The 15,703-nt window shown below is 42.7% G+C and overlaps 1 protein-coding gene across 2 annotated transcripts in view; it reads right to left on the bottom strand.

Moving 5' to 3' along the window:
• The window catches only part of bcas3 (BCAS3 microtubule associated cell migration factor), a 328,454-nt gene that overhangs the window by 263,849 nt on the left and 48,902 nt on the right, over positions 1–15,703 (bottom strand). The window lies entirely within an intron of this gene.

The raw sequence follows: 15,703 nt of genomic DNA, 5'->3' as shown, positions 1-15,703 counted from the left end.
GTTTTATATTTATATTTTCTATGAATCAAGAAGGAAAGTATTTGAATGGCATGTTGTCTTCAACATATGTGGAAAAGTGGAAGTCTTTGTGTTTTCCCTTTGTTGTAGTGTGTCATAAAGGTTTTTTGCATGCAAATGGTCTGTCAAGGCTAAAACCCCAAACTCCCCTCCAGAGGGAGTTTCTCTTCCACACACTCCCCCCTCCCCACGCTAGAAACGCCTCCATTGGAATATGTGTTTACTTCGGTAACATAGTGACATCACTATGTAACACTCACCATTCAATTGGCTAGCGCTTCAACACATTGTACGTAATAGACTAATGGTGGGACATCTCTAAGAGCTTGACCAATCTAAACAGAGCCGGGCCGCTAACCAATCGGAGCAGACCAGGCTCTGGTTTCAGACAGACGGTGAAAAGAGGTGCAGTGTGAGAAAAATAAATCACTTTTTTAAACATGTCACAGTAGAGGTACAAAATACAAATATGAACCTGAAAAATACCATAATAGGGCCCCTTTAAATATCAATATCCTTGCCGAGTCTTTAATTAGTTTCATCTTACAAAGGTGATACAGTGTAACACAATCATTTGAAAATTGAACGATTAGGGTCACTAACACACACTTACACGCTTTAATTCCCAAGTACATTGTAATTGATCAATAGTTAACATAACGAATCCAAAAATGTATAGAATAACAATTGTTTTTTTTTATAATCTAAAATTTAGAGAAAACTAAAATAAATAAAACTTCTGGCAAAGTTGACCAAAATACTCTAAATCATGCCAGGGTGTTGACACTAGCAAACCGATACACAGTCAGGCCAACCAAAATATTTAAACTGTATTTAGCTCCAGCGGCTCTCACAAAGAGAGCAAACACTACCAACTGTGCAGAGCAAAGGCTAGACAGCATGACAGAATTACTGTGCATTTAAAACAAACCAACCCATTACAACAAAGCCAGCCATCATTTGTCGATGTCATAAAATACAGCCTCCATTGCATGATAGCGTGTGGTTAAAAGGAGGGTTTGAGTCGTGTGCTTCCTCGAGGACGGACACGACGATGATTGTCAGTAAAAGAGAACATCCATGTATTCAGACATCCGCGTATGGTCATGGGTGTGTGTGTGCACACTTAGATTCACCCCCACAGTGTAACCCCCACTGACAGGCCCATTCATTTGGTCTAATTTTATTTAAGGTCATCAAACTGCAGAAATGATAGGCCTCCACCATAAACAACATGCTCAACAAACCACACCACAACAAACCCAGATCCAAACGAGCTCAGTTAGGAAAAACACAGCACAGCTTTTCAAGCGCATCCCAAAACCTTTAGCAGAAGCTTTGAGATGTAACAACCTTAGATTGGGGCAGTAACTCAAACTGTTGGAAACACATCACTTATAGAGTGTAAGACTTGTAAGAAAGAATATGCAAACATAAGTCTTTTTGACAACTCCCTGACATAAATGATATTAAAGTAATTAGTACTTTTCCTCCAAGTTTTTCCCCCATGGAATTTTTTATGCGAAGGCTACAGTAGGTTGTGATTAGTGGCCGGGCTTTATTGGGTGGCATGTCAAATGTGAAAAGAGGAGGCTGACATGGCATGAGATTAAAAGATTTAGCAACACATGCGAGGGAGATGGAAACACTCCCTCTCTTGAAAGAAAAAGCCTAAAAGTGTTGCACATTCATTCAGAATTAAGAGTTGTTCAAAGTGTTGTACTGGGGAAGAGTTATATTTAAAGATGATGAAGAGGTGGAATGAGGGAGGTGGTTGAGCGATGGGGTCATGCAGATTGTCGTACGGTAGGTTGAAGGAGGAGAGAAGAAGAGAAGCCAAGTGAAGTGTGCATTAAGACAGTGGTTAGCTATTCATGCTGTATCAGAGCGACCAGAAAGCCAGAGAGCTATGGCCCAGGGCCTGTAAACTCTTGAAAACCCACGCCCCAAACGAGGTGCCAAGCCACAAGAAGCATTTGCGTCAACTGGGAATACAGAGAAAAAAGGGACGGGGCCCTTCTAATTATAGAGTCTGGAAACGGAAGCGCAGGGTGATTAGGAGTCGAGGCGCTGTGGTCTGTTTATCTCTCGAACCCTCTATCCCCCACACTCCACTCTTTCTTTCTCTTTCTTCCTTCTTTCTGTGTTTTGGTCGGGCCCTGCCCACCCAGTGGCTGGAGAGTCTGGCTCCTTGGTTTCTGACGGATGAGACATGGCCGCTGTGTCCTGGCAGGGGCCGGCTTTTCTCTTCTTCTGCTGATGGTGGTGGAGTCTGGGCTCCAAAAAAGACTCAACTCAGAAAGGCTGGAGAGCTTTGTGTGTGCGATTGCCTGAGGACTGGGGCTTTTGTGGCCTTGTTGAAATACAGAGGCCCTCGCCGAGAGGCGTCAGTCGGTTAGCCCGCAGGATGGCCAAATTAAAAAGTAGCTGAGCCGTCCTGGCGGGTGAAAAGAGAGGGTTTCAGGGAAACCAGAGGCTGGCTGGAGCAGGGTTTGACACGTCCTATTTATAACACCTTGTCCCAGGGGCTACAGTGTTATTTACGATGTTTTAGTACAAAAATTGCTGGCACAAGCACTTAGACATGCGCTAAACTGGAAGGGATGACCTCTAATTTGCCATGTGTGCGAGACATGCATTTGAATGGGACATGAGGGAAGTGATATAATCATTTCCATAAATATCTGCTTTCTGTTTTTTTTTTCCCCCAAAAAATATTTTCTTTTGCTGCAGGCTTTGCTGTCCCATCTCTGACCATCCAAACAGAAAACATCTGCTCAATCCCATTAATAGTGGGAGGATGTTTCATTTGCAAAGTGGTTGGGATAGCTTTATTCTCGACAAAGGCAGATGGGACCAGGGAGTGGGAGTGAGAGAGAAGGAGAGAGAGAGAGAGAGAGAGAGAGAGAGAGAGAGAGAGCGAGAGAGAGTGAGAGAGAGCGCGAGCAAAGCAGAGGAATAAGTGGAGAGAGCAACAAAGAGGGCCATGATTTCCCTACTTGGCAACACAAAAGGCCACAACAAAACTAGTCCACTTTTTAATTAACAACACTAGCCCCAAAAAAACCTTTGAAAATCTGAAAAAAATCTAAAACTATAACCATGTGGAAGGCATAAAGCTCAAAAGATGAAGTACTTGTGGGACTTACTGTTACCGGGAGGAATAAACTTCAGAGCAAATGAGCCCAATGCACAAATGAAAGAGTATCCATTGTAAGAAGAAGCTTTGTCTTCAGAGCTGCCAGGTTTGGGGGAAAGACAGGACTTGTTGTGGCTGTATGTATTTACAAATATGCTGGGCATATACAATACAGATTAATGTTATATTCTGAGAACACAAATAACCAAAGTGTTACTTCGATCAACTAACAGTTAACAATCAGTCATTATACAATGTGTCTCCCGACGTCCATCCACTTACCAACAACTCTCTACTATAATGCTTTACTTTCAAATTTTCTTTGATCACTATACAAAAAAAAAATCCTGTAGAATGAAGCAGCATCTGTGGTGACAAAGATCAGAAAGACAGCAAACATCTTGCCTGTCCTAAAATCCCATCATGGGATGCCTGTTCATTTTTTTTTAATTTGATATTAGCATCCTTTTATTAGTCTTTAAATCACTTCACATACCAGCACCAGAATTATTTTCAGATGTATGCTCAATATAGATCACTCAGGTTCTCTGACACCGATTCTTTCATTGATTTCAAAGGTGAGGACAAAGACTTATAAGGAGGAAGTTGCCAGGCCCTAGCTTCTGGAATAGCTCTGTATATGTACAGTAAGTTACTATTGCTGAACCTAAATTAGTTATTTTTTAAATAATTGCCAAATTTCCTAGTCAAACGCAATGTATTTGTTGTTTAAAAAACAATAAGAAATGGCAAATATAAACCAGAACTATTATTGATATGGTTGTTATACAATTTTGGCAACGATTGAGCTATCTGACGCTTGAAAAAACTTGTTTGTGCTCTATGGTCATTATAGTATGTACCTCTATTAATGTTACTTATTTAACTCAAATGAATATGTTCGTAACTTTTCTGCAGGCATAAATGCTGATACCAATGTATTTGTTATCCAGTTAAGCCCCATGCCCCCGGTACCGGGGGCAAAACGCAACATCTTGCAAGAAACAGCGTCTGAGGGCTTCTTAACATTTAACAAACTATGAATGTGTCATACCCACTTAACGGGAAGAAACTCAGCTATCAGAGAATATTAACAATTTTTAGCTAAACGAAACACAAGGGTAATAACAAGCCTCTGAATTAGCCCTGAGCGAAAAAAGGCTAACGCAGCACAGAACTCACGGTAGAAATACTTTATTAATTATCGGATCTGCACAAACAAGATATCAGCTAGCAAGCTGAGATTCCACAGATTCTATAGGTATACGTATCATCACTGTGTGATCAAAACTCGCGGCAGGGGAAGCACACCCAGACAACTAGTGATGGCAGTTTAACACTGAAGCTTCGATACGTGCTTCAAACCCTGGTTTTCCTATTCCATAGAAGTAGTGCTTCAAAGCTTGCTTCAAGTCACGTGACATATGATGTCAGAAGCAGCAGCTGCTTCATTTTCTGAATGAATCAACTCACTGATTCGCCATCCAATCAGGTGATTCAATGCACTGCCTCGTCTCGATTCTGACAGGTGACATATTGAAACAGTTTCGAATTTGAGCGCTTCAACACTTTATAACAGCTCTAAACAATGCGCAATGTGTGGGTTGTTTTCGTAGTTTGTGTTGTTGCTGTTGAGTTGTTGCTGTTGAGTTGTTGTTGGTATTGCATTTGTATTGGATCATTATAGAGCAAGCCAGGAAGAAAGATAGGTCGTTCTGGCTCGGGAAACACTTCAAAATGTGGATAAGTTTTGAACAAAAAGACAATTATGAGTATTAAAAGAAAAGTTCAACAGTTTAAAGAATATATAGCCCAGTGGATAGAGCGAGCGGCCCACATGGGGCGACATCCTCCGCGCAACTGGTTCAAATTCTGGAATGGATGAAGTTTTAATCATTGCCTGCTTTTCAACTTTAATACTATAATTGATAAAAGGCCCTCTCTTTCTGATCAAAAGTTGTGTTCAATGGCATTAAAACGCATACAACGCTGCTGAAGGTTAATCCAATGTCTCTGTGTCACTTTGAAATGATTACTGATAATCCATCTTCATATATATGGCAAACACTGAGTTTTCATATATAGCTGCTATGATAGCTGTATAGTGTATGACAACTTCCGGGTTTGGGCATAGAGAGCCGAAGTCCCTCCCTTTCCGGTGGACCTCCATGGGACCTTATTTCGGAAAAAGTATGTATTGAAGTCAATGGAAGAGAACATTTTTCTTTCGATCCCGTTTGAATTGTGCCACGAATTACACATCTGATGTTTGTCAATTAAAAAAAAGAAGCTCATATCTTCCTCTCTGACCGGCCACCGGACCGCAGTGGATTATCCTTCAGATTTTATCTGGACTCACACCGCTCCTTCTTCCACGGTCATCCGGCTCCTGGTCTCTGCTGCCCGGGTCCCCAGTATTAGCTAGCTCCGTGCTAGCGCCACTTCACCGGATCATGCTGCCGCTCTACTCCCTGTCCACTCCTTTAATAACTGCCTGCCTCCGGACTGCATGGACATCCTCGCAGATACCTCCACAAAGAGGCTCTGGCCGTTTTTATTTCATTCCACGTCTCCACACTCCATCCCGTCCATTCGGTCCTGTCACACGCCGACACTACGCCATCACAACAAACAACACGTGAATCTGACCAATGAACTTCCACTCCCCCGGTCCACACAAACCCCCCCAATGCAATGTCACCTCAGAGCAGCCCTGCTCAACACACGCTCCATCCACAATAAAAGCCACATTCTGAATGAATTCATTAAAGACAATAACCTGGACTTTCTGTATCTGACCGAAACATGGCGAAAACCCCTGGACTATTTTTCTTTAAATCAAATCACCCCAGCATGATTCACATACATTGACAAACCTCGCCCACAAAGGTGGGGTGGTGGTATAGCTGCTATTATCAGAAAGGAAATAAAGGCTACCATAATCCACATCCCTGATGTTTCTTCATTTGAACACCTGATCTTCAAACTCTCTGGTCCCACTCCCCTGGTCACAGCCATCATCTATCGTCCCCCGAAGCCAAACCCCTCCTTTCTTTCCGACCTCTCTGACATTCTCACTCAGCTTTCTGCCATATCCCCATCTGTTCTCCTCTTAGGTGATTTTAACATTCATGTTGATGACCTGCCCTGCAAATATGCCTCTGAATTTAAGGAAACCCTTCACTGCTGCAACTTCTCTCAACACATCAACTTCCCAACACACAGCTGTGGTCACATCCTGGACATGGTCTGCTCCACTGGTCTCACCATCCATCATCTGTCCAGCCTCAATCCCTACATCTCTGATCACCTGGCCATCATCATGGACATCAACATCCCCATCCCCGCCCAAATGCAAAAACGCACAATAACCTACAGAAATCTCAAATCCATCTCACCTTCAGCAATCACTGCCTCCATTACCTGCAAGATATCTCCCCCCCCACGATGTGCAACTTCCGGCCCATCTCAAATCTCCCCTTTCTGTCAAAATACTTGAACGTGTCGTTGCCTCAGAACTTAAATCCCACCTCAGCTCCAATGACCTCTTTGAGCCATTTCAATCCGGTTTCCGATCAAAACACAACACAGAAACAGCTCTTCTGAAAATCACAAACGACCTCCTCCTCTCCTCTGACTCCGGCAACCAGAACATCCTCATCCTCCTCGACCTCACCGCAGCATTCGACACCATCAACCACGCCATCCTGCTCTCCCTCCTCGAATCATCACTCAACATCACCGACAATGCACTCTCCTGGCTGAAATCCTACCTCACCGACAGACATCAGTTTATCAACAACTGCACCTCCTCCACTGCTCCTCTGTCCCAAGGCGTCCCCCAGGGTTCGGTGCTTGGCCCCCTCCTCTTCATCCTCTACATGCTCCTCCTTGGCAAAATAATTCGTCATCACAACCTTCAATTTCACTGCTATGCCGATGACATCCATCTTTATATCTCAACAAAAACCATCACCGCCACAACACACTCCACTCCCACCAACTGTCTCTCAGAAATAAAAGCATGGATGCAAACAAACTATTTCCAACTGAACAGTGCCAAATCGGACATCATTATCATCGGCCCCCCATCCCGTACCCGATTTTTGGTCGAGCCAAAGTGCTGTACATACACAGCCAAAGTGCTGTACATACACTTTACAGCTAATACAACAGCACAGATTGTTCTGAATATCAGTATGAGAAAAACGACACCCTCTATCCTTAGACCCTCACATCGTACAAAAATAAATAAATGGGAGAGTTATAGTTTGGATTCCTAAAGCTTTTAGTCTCCGATCCTATCATTCAAGGGTGGTTTTCACTATAAGTAATGTTTTTCTTTTGGACGGACACTATAATTGAAATTGTTTTACGATGTTCAATCTGAATTTACTTTAAATTAAAAAAAAATTACATTGATTCTGACTTTTCTACATCCAACTCACAGGTTTATCGTTGCTTTGAGAAAAAAGATTATTAATTTACCCCTTTTAGAAGTGAAGCTATAGTCATTTGTTCTGGGAATGTCATTTTCGAGCCTGAGACCTTAAAAACAGGCTTGGGGCTTAACAGGTTATTAGCAAGGAACAGCTTATATAAGTGTGTGCTTAGCTGCACACACTTATCTTAACTGTCATAGTCACATTAAAATTAAGAAAAATATGATTCAGAAGAAAAACAATTCTGATTAACTCAGATTTCTGGTATCTTTAAAGAGAAACTTAAAAACCTTCTGAACCACCCTGAGGCTTTTTCTACCTGGCCTTTAAATCTATTCATGTATACAAAATGTTGAACACTGGCACACTCCACTCAGAAAAGAGGGTAGGTGTCCGTCATTATGCCCCAAAAATGGCAAACTCTTGGTTTTGGTTTTACAAGTTTCTCTAAACTCTCTTTTACCCAAACCTCATCCATTCTTTCTAGGAAAAGAGTTTGATGTCACTGGAATAGACCGGAACGTTGTCTCTTTTTGACAGGGCAATACTTCTATGGCTTTAAAGTTCATCATACATAAAAGGGACACCTTAGTGGTCAAGTACACAAAGCTTGACTTTTCTGAAGGCGGGCATTACTTTAATTGAGATCTTTTTATGAAGGATTTCTAATAGCACACAGGATAAACATGCTGCATGAGGAGGTGAGAATGTTCAGGAAGCCTCTGTTTCTGACAAAGTTCATCCGACAAAGCCACAAACCCAATTTACTGCATCTAATCTAAATTCCCAGTAAATCTACCTTTTCTTTGTTTTTTATTCCTGTAGTTTTTCACCATGGAACAAACATGTTCTCACAGTAGCTTAGAACGACCTTTGACACGAGGGCTCTTTTGATGTCATGTTTAAAAAGCCCCAAAACAAATTGCTCCTGTCCACAATCTACTGATAAAGAATTAGGGCCTGTGATCAGCCCTTAATCCCTCTTCTGAGCAAACAGGCAGACAGAGAGGCTTGAGAGGTAAGCCCCTTGCATTAACACAGTCTCTTTTTAAACATTTTCAGGGTTCTGTTCTGCTCTGTTAACGAATCAAATCCCTTTAAAAATGTACAACCACTACTCTTAGGTAAGATGTCACAATGCTTGGATTGTCCATTGATTTACTGGAGAGCTGTGTGTGTGAGAGCAATACAACAAGTGTGGGACAACATGGATGTTAAGTTGGACTAATTTAAAGTTGTGCAAAACACCCTTTTTTGGGTTTGTTTTGAAATAAATTGGAATCCTCAAAAGCAGGCCATATTTTTTGTTGCAGAAATATGTTTATAGGGTAGCTGTTGCTGAGGGGTTAAAATGGGCAACACCACCCAATGAGAGGGTCAGTGCTTCCATCCCCAGTCAATATGTTGAACCCCTCAAAGCGCTTTACATAATCCATTCCGTAACGTGCCACTGGCTCCAGGTAACTAACATTCTCACACATTAACACACATACAACTCGGGGTTGCCTAAGGAGACATCGACAAGTTAGGGATGGGATAGAACCCAGAACCTTCGATTGAAAAACGACCGCACTACCCGTTTAAGTGTCCGGACACGTAACCCTAAATCACTCCCGTAAACTAATCTAAAGTATTGCAGTTTATGTAAGTTGCTTTGGATAAAAGTGTCAGCTAAAATAACATGTAAAAATGAATCAAAGAAAAGTTGATTCTCTAATAAAAGTCAGGACAATGGTTGGGACGGACAAATAAATGCAGCCCTTCAAATGTAGACAAAGGTGCTGCCAGTAACTACTTCTGTTAAAGAATGGCATGGCATCAAGTTATTCATTCCATCAAATAGTTTTGTTGTGGGGCGTAATAAACATTGCAAGATGTCGGTCTTTACAAGTTGCTTTCTTAATGACCTAATACATGAAATTAAAAAATTAAAAAGTTACATTTACTGATTTTCCATCCGGGTCACTCATCACTGTAATTCCTTGGACACTGTTGTCAGAACAGACAAACAAGGACTCAATTATTGAGAACAAAAACTCACCCCATCTCCAAGCCACCCACCTACATAACTACAGTACATGACTTCTGTGTTACCACATCGCGTGGGCTGCCGATGACTCCACACTGCTGAGGTGTCTGGGGTGTTAGTGGGTGTCTGGCAAGGGGGTGGCTGGGGTGAATCTTTTTCGGCGAATCTTTCCACAGGAGTCACGGTCATTGGCGTACATATTTAGTTTTGACCGTGTAAAGCCCCTGTGTCCACATAGCGTCTTTTTGTGGCAGAAAAGCACTGGATCACCTTCTTACAGCGATCTATTTGGGCTACTTCATATTTGTTTGACATTGTTTTTTCACCATAAACACCAACCCACCGATCCTTCCTCTCATACTTTGTATAAACAAGTTAGTTAGTTAAAAGTGCTCAGTCTGACAGCCATTGAGCAAACGATGATCTGCGTACGTTAATTACGTTTTGTGTTTCAATACATGGTTTTCAAGTAAATTCTTGGACCTTCTGCCTCTGCTAGCATAAACAGGACAGAATAGTTCTGACTAAATTTGAAATCAGAAAACATAACTGAGGTCCCAACAAACCTGGCTTTGACGCTCAAGGGTAGACATTAGGATCACTCTTAAAAATATTCATAAACATTACAATGTTTACACTTACTCCAACTTCAAATAGTGAAAGACGCACGACACAGAGCCGCGCAGAGTGGCTGTTGTACATCACATCAGAGCAGGCTGTGATTGCTAATTACTACATTGGTTTGGAGACAACTCAATCCATGCTCAGCGTGTGGCTATAAACGTGTGGCCGAGGGGAACCGCTTGCGTGCGGCAATTCCCCTTGTGTTCAACATGTGCGTGTGGGTACGGGGGGTTTTCGGTGACGGCCTGGTTTCTTTCACACATCAGTAGAATGGAGAGAGAGAGTCATTACACCGTGGAGAGCTGGCTTCACGGCACAGCTGCCTCAATGGTCAGCCTCTGCAGGCCAGGCTATTCATTAGACCGTCCTGTTACTAAACCAGGGATATGGTTAAGGGGACAGTTCTGTGTGGGGAGACATTTGGTCTTGATACATCTGCCATCCATTTGATTGGTATTCAGAAAACTTCCATATTCATAATATTGCAAGGCTACACAAAATAGAGCTCACATTATTACTTTACTTCTACATTGTACTATTTACTACACTTATTCAATATCTATTGGAGTTTACCAACTCCAAGTTACTTTGCCCGTTAGATCCTTCTCAAATATGCATATGTTTACGTAAATGTGACAACAATTGAACTGTCGCTCTTATTCTGACTTAAAATGGCTTTTATATAAACTTTACTGCTTTTTGCACATCTGATTTGATGCATTTTGTTGTCTCTGTACAATGTACAATGACCATTATATAGAATTGTATGTCATTTTATGTGGGCAGACACAGCTCAGGCTATAGGGACTTGGCTTAGGAACCCAAAGGGTCGCTGGTTCAAGTCCTGATTGGACCAAAATAATATGGCGTGTGGACTGGCAACGGGAGAGGCGGACAAACTGGCAATCTGTTTGCTCCGACTTCTCTCAATATAACAGAATATAACATATAGTTATTTATGTATATGTATTCAGACCTACTGTGTATATGTCCTTTGTGTGTGTATAGTACTGTGTGTAATAACAACTGAGTCAACTGAATTGACAAGGGTCTTCTTCTTGTAAAAATATTTCAACCCTCTTAAATAAGATAGTTGAAAATTGTGACTCAATAATAAATATTTTTAATTTTGAACCAACTGAGTATGACTACAAACAAAGAGAGAATAAAGGGGTAGGTGACTTGCATGGTTGCTGGATCAATCACTCCATCTAGTGCCAGTCCTACTCAAAAGTAATGCACACGTTGTTGGACAATAACTCTGCCATCAAAACATGAGTGTATTTTGACCTTGGCATCGTACCTAATAATCAAGTCAAGGATCATTAAAGACGGGTGAAGAGGACGAGATGTGAAAGAAAACAAGCGCACACATATTGCAGCCGTTAAAGAGAGCGCTTCGCCACTGCACTTCATCTGCATCCCTCTAATTAAACCACTAGGAATAGATCCACAGATCCACCGAAGTGCCGCATAGCGCCAGCCGCCACACGAAGAGCTGGCGGCCTCCAGTCCGCCCTCTGTAGAGCTTCCAACACACAGAAGCCACTGGGGTTTTATACATAACTCTTCCCGGCCAGAGCTCCAGGGCTTTCCAGGCGCAGTTTGAGTCATGTCATTGTTTCCTGCTAAGTCTATCTTTCTTGTTTCTGCCATGTTTTGCTTGACCACTGTAAAAGCAACTTCCCCAAACTTCTTGGAAAGATTTCACTAGGAGCCAGACCAATGAACCCGTCGCTCAGGATTTGGGCTCGGATCAAATCAAGAGGCCACTAATTATGGGACAATCGCAAGCTGGCAGCTCAGAGATGAAAATGAATAGAAGAATAAATACTGATTGAAGAAGTCCTGCCATTTGAAGAGTGAAAAGAGTCGCCTTTCCTAATCTTATTACACGCCAAAAATACATATATATTCAGGGGATATGTTGTGTTTTTTGGCTTCATTTTTGGTTCTGTTTTCAGTAGTTATGTAGCCGTTTAGATTTAGCTCAGTACAATGAGTCAGAAAGATGATAAGTGTATAGAGTTTTAAGTTTGAGAAAGGGTCATGGGGGAACTGTCAGCTTTAACAAGTACATGGAAACTAACTGCCACATGTGCAATCTTAAAAGTGCACTTCTGTTGACAACTAGCTTGGATATAAAGGAAAGAAAGTTGAAAAATAGACAGAAATATTTCTGGGAACATGTAATGAAAGCTGACTTAAGATGCTTCCAAAACCTGGCATAGCATAGTGACTAGAAAAATGGATGAATTGGAAGCTCATTAAAAACCTCAACTACAGCAACAGTTAGAAACTAAAAGGGGACACACTAGACCCCACTGGCAAGAAAGGGCAAGGACCTACAGATTCTGTAGTGACCACGATATCCATTTGATTTTTGTCCTTTGTTTGTGATTCACTCGTGGGGCTGACCGACGAGTAGATGCTTGTAGTTTGAGAGAAAAAATATAAATGTCCAGATGCGATAGTTTATTCCAAAAAAGGCAAAAATAAATAAACGTTTTTAATCAAACTATTTGTCATATAAACTGATATTTCAATGTTAAAGGCACAATAAAGAACCAAGCTGTGACGCTCCCAACCAGCAAGGTCTAAAAACTGTTTGCTTCAGTCAGCCACACCAGTAGGCTGCAGCACCTCTCCTTTTATGCTGCAGCATCTCGACCTGCAGAGTAACGCACTCAAATTAAATAATAAATAATATACACCACAGAATCTCAGATTATGTACTCTAAAAAGATAAGGTAATATAATCTAAGGAAATGGCTCCTACATAACCGGCCTCTAATTGTATTTTGGAGTACCACAAAAACAATTATCAAATATACAAAAAAAAGGAGCATATACAGTCAGGATTTCTATTCATTTCATGAATCCAGTCATCCATCAATACGAGTTGTGTGGTGTTACTCATCCTGTCTACATGATATCATCGTGCCATCAGCGGAAGAAGACTCTTTGCTGCCGTCTCTCTTCACATTCTAACAGCAGACAGATCTTGGTAATTGGCCTCTCCAGCACACTGGTCTGTGTTTTAACTTTGACAGCTCGAAGCAGTCCTTTAGTGTCTGCCATAGCTTCTAGTACTCTTCCCAGGATCCAAGAGCTACGGTGAGCAGTAGGGTCAACTACCATTACTACATCTCCAGGTTTAAAGCTTCTCTTCTCCTTACATAATTTCTGTCTTTCTTACATGAGGGGTAAGTATTCCCGGCACCAGCGTTTCCAGAATAGGTCTGCCATGTATTGCACCTGTTTCCATCGGCGTCTTCCGAACAGGTCCTTCTTGTCAAAAACTCCAGGGGGCAGAATTGGCTTGGTTTTTAAGAGCAAGATGTGATTTGGGGTTAGAGGCTCCAGGTCTTGAGGGTCACAGAGGTTGCGCTAGACTTTTTCGCTGCCCGTCATTTTGACGGACAGGATCGTAGAACTTCTGTCAAAATCCAGAATTACCCGTCGGCCTTTACACGACTCTGACGAGGGGGGGGGGGAAGCATGCTCGTGAACTGTCAACGCGGGGGGGGGCGGGGACAGTTCACATGCGCCATGTTATGCATGGCTGCTGCGTGCACAGCGTAAAGCCAAAACTCAGACATGATGATTTGTACGGCACAGTTAGGTTTGGAAACGGTTGAAACTCCACTTTATGCCCTTTTGCAGCAGAGTTTCCTGAATGATGTGCTGGTTCAGAATGGAGAGGGCTTCCTTCAACTCTCTCTTGCCCCTTTCACACCAGCGCCTTTTCAGCTCCGGCTCAGAGCTAGAGCCTGAAAAGCGCCGGGTTTTCCAGTTCACACCGGAGCTGCGCCGGCTCTTAGCTCCGGAATCCGCTTCATTTCCAGCTCCAAAAAATTGTCGGTCCAGAGGCAAGAGCTTTGGAGCTAAGAGGTGACGTCGCTTACGTCTCTCTTACGTTGAGGCGTGCAGGAAACTAAACCCAACTCCCCTGAACATGGGTCGACTGTTATGCCTGCCTACAAGCAGTAGTGCCTATAAACACACTTTATAAAGTCAGGCAACACTAACCAGGCTTCGTGTGATTCTGTTTATTTGTGCCTTACTTTGACCATCCGTTCACTGTTATCGATCATTGTGGAGAGAGGCAGACGTGTTGTTTTGTATTATTGCAGCTATCGGATGCAAGTAGTCAGTTTAGCTTCGGTTGCTATGCCAACATCACCCGTTTTATACCAGAGAAACTTTCATAACAGCGTTGTGATACCAAACAGTGTCAATTCAGACTGACACACATTCACTTAGGCTAAGGGAACTGGGGATATGCATCAGCTGCTTGTGTGAGTCGGACAGTGAATACTTTAGAGCGGCCGCTGCAGTGTGAGCTAACCGGGAGCTAACGGGAGAATAAACTCCCGTGGAAGAGCAGCCAGCACTGCAGCGGTCGGTAAATGCCGCAGAAACACATTAATAAACAATGAACCACGGCACTCTGGAGCAAAGTATAAGGTTGGAGAAGTCGTTATTCAATTTATTCTGGCTTCGTGTGATTAAAAGCAACACGATCATCGACCCGACGCAGTTGTTGTTGTTGTTGTTGTGAGCTGCCGTTGGGGAGGAAATCAGCAATGTAAACGGTGACGTCATGACGCAGCAAGGGCAGCTCTGGGGCGCCAGTGGGCGGTGTGCACAGAGCGGGAGCTGAAAAGGGAAACCGGAGCTGAACCAGAAAAGCTCCCGCTCGGAGCTAGAAACTGAAAAGCGCTGGTGTGAAAGCCGCATCTGAGCTCCAACAAAATTGGTCCCATTGTCAGCTCTTATATGTTTTACTTGACCTCTTCTGCATATGAATCTTCTCAAAGCGTCGATACATGAGTCTGTATCAAGTGAGCTGGCGACCTCAATATGCACAGCTCTGCTTGTCATGCATGTGAACAGCACTCCGTACCTCTTTAATGTGGTACGTCCTCTTTTGACTTGAATAGGGCCAAAGTAGTCCACACCAACATTGGTAAATGGAGGCATGTCTGGCTCAAGCCTTTCCTGTGGCAAGTCAGCCATCTTCTGCTCTCCAACGTTGGCTTTTTGTCATCTGCACAAAACACAATCTCCCAATATTTTTTCTTACAGCAGGCTTTGATGATCCAATACCTCTTCCTAACTTCAGAGAAGATGTGGTTTCTTCCTCCATGTCCAGTTCTTTCATGCGTGTGCCTTAATATGAGAGTTGACACATGGCAGTATGACAGGGAACTTAGTTTCTTCTGGCATAGCTGCCCTCCTCAGGCGTCCTCCCACTCTTAGCACTCCACCTTTTAATACTGGATCAAGCTTGTCGAGGCTGCTTGTCCTTTTGACACTACGTTTTGTTGTTTGCAGTGCTGTAATTTCTTCTGGACACTACTGTCTTTGGGTTTGGCATATGATGGAGGTTTCTGCCTTCTCAAGATCTTCCAGAGTAATGGTCTGTCCACCCAGTGTGGCCTTCGT

Source organism: Pseudochaenichthys georgianus, chromosome 13 (genome assembly GCF_902827115.2).
Source record: "Pseudochaenichthys georgianus chromosome 13, fPseGeo1.2, whole genome shotgun sequence".
In the NCBI taxonomy this organism is placed as follows: domain Eukaryota; kingdom Metazoa; phylum Chordata; class Actinopteri; order Perciformes; family Channichthyidae; genus Pseudochaenichthys; species Pseudochaenichthys georgianus.
Note: the sequence above shows the minus strand (reverse complement) of the source record. Positions and strands in the feature narration are given on the sequence as shown.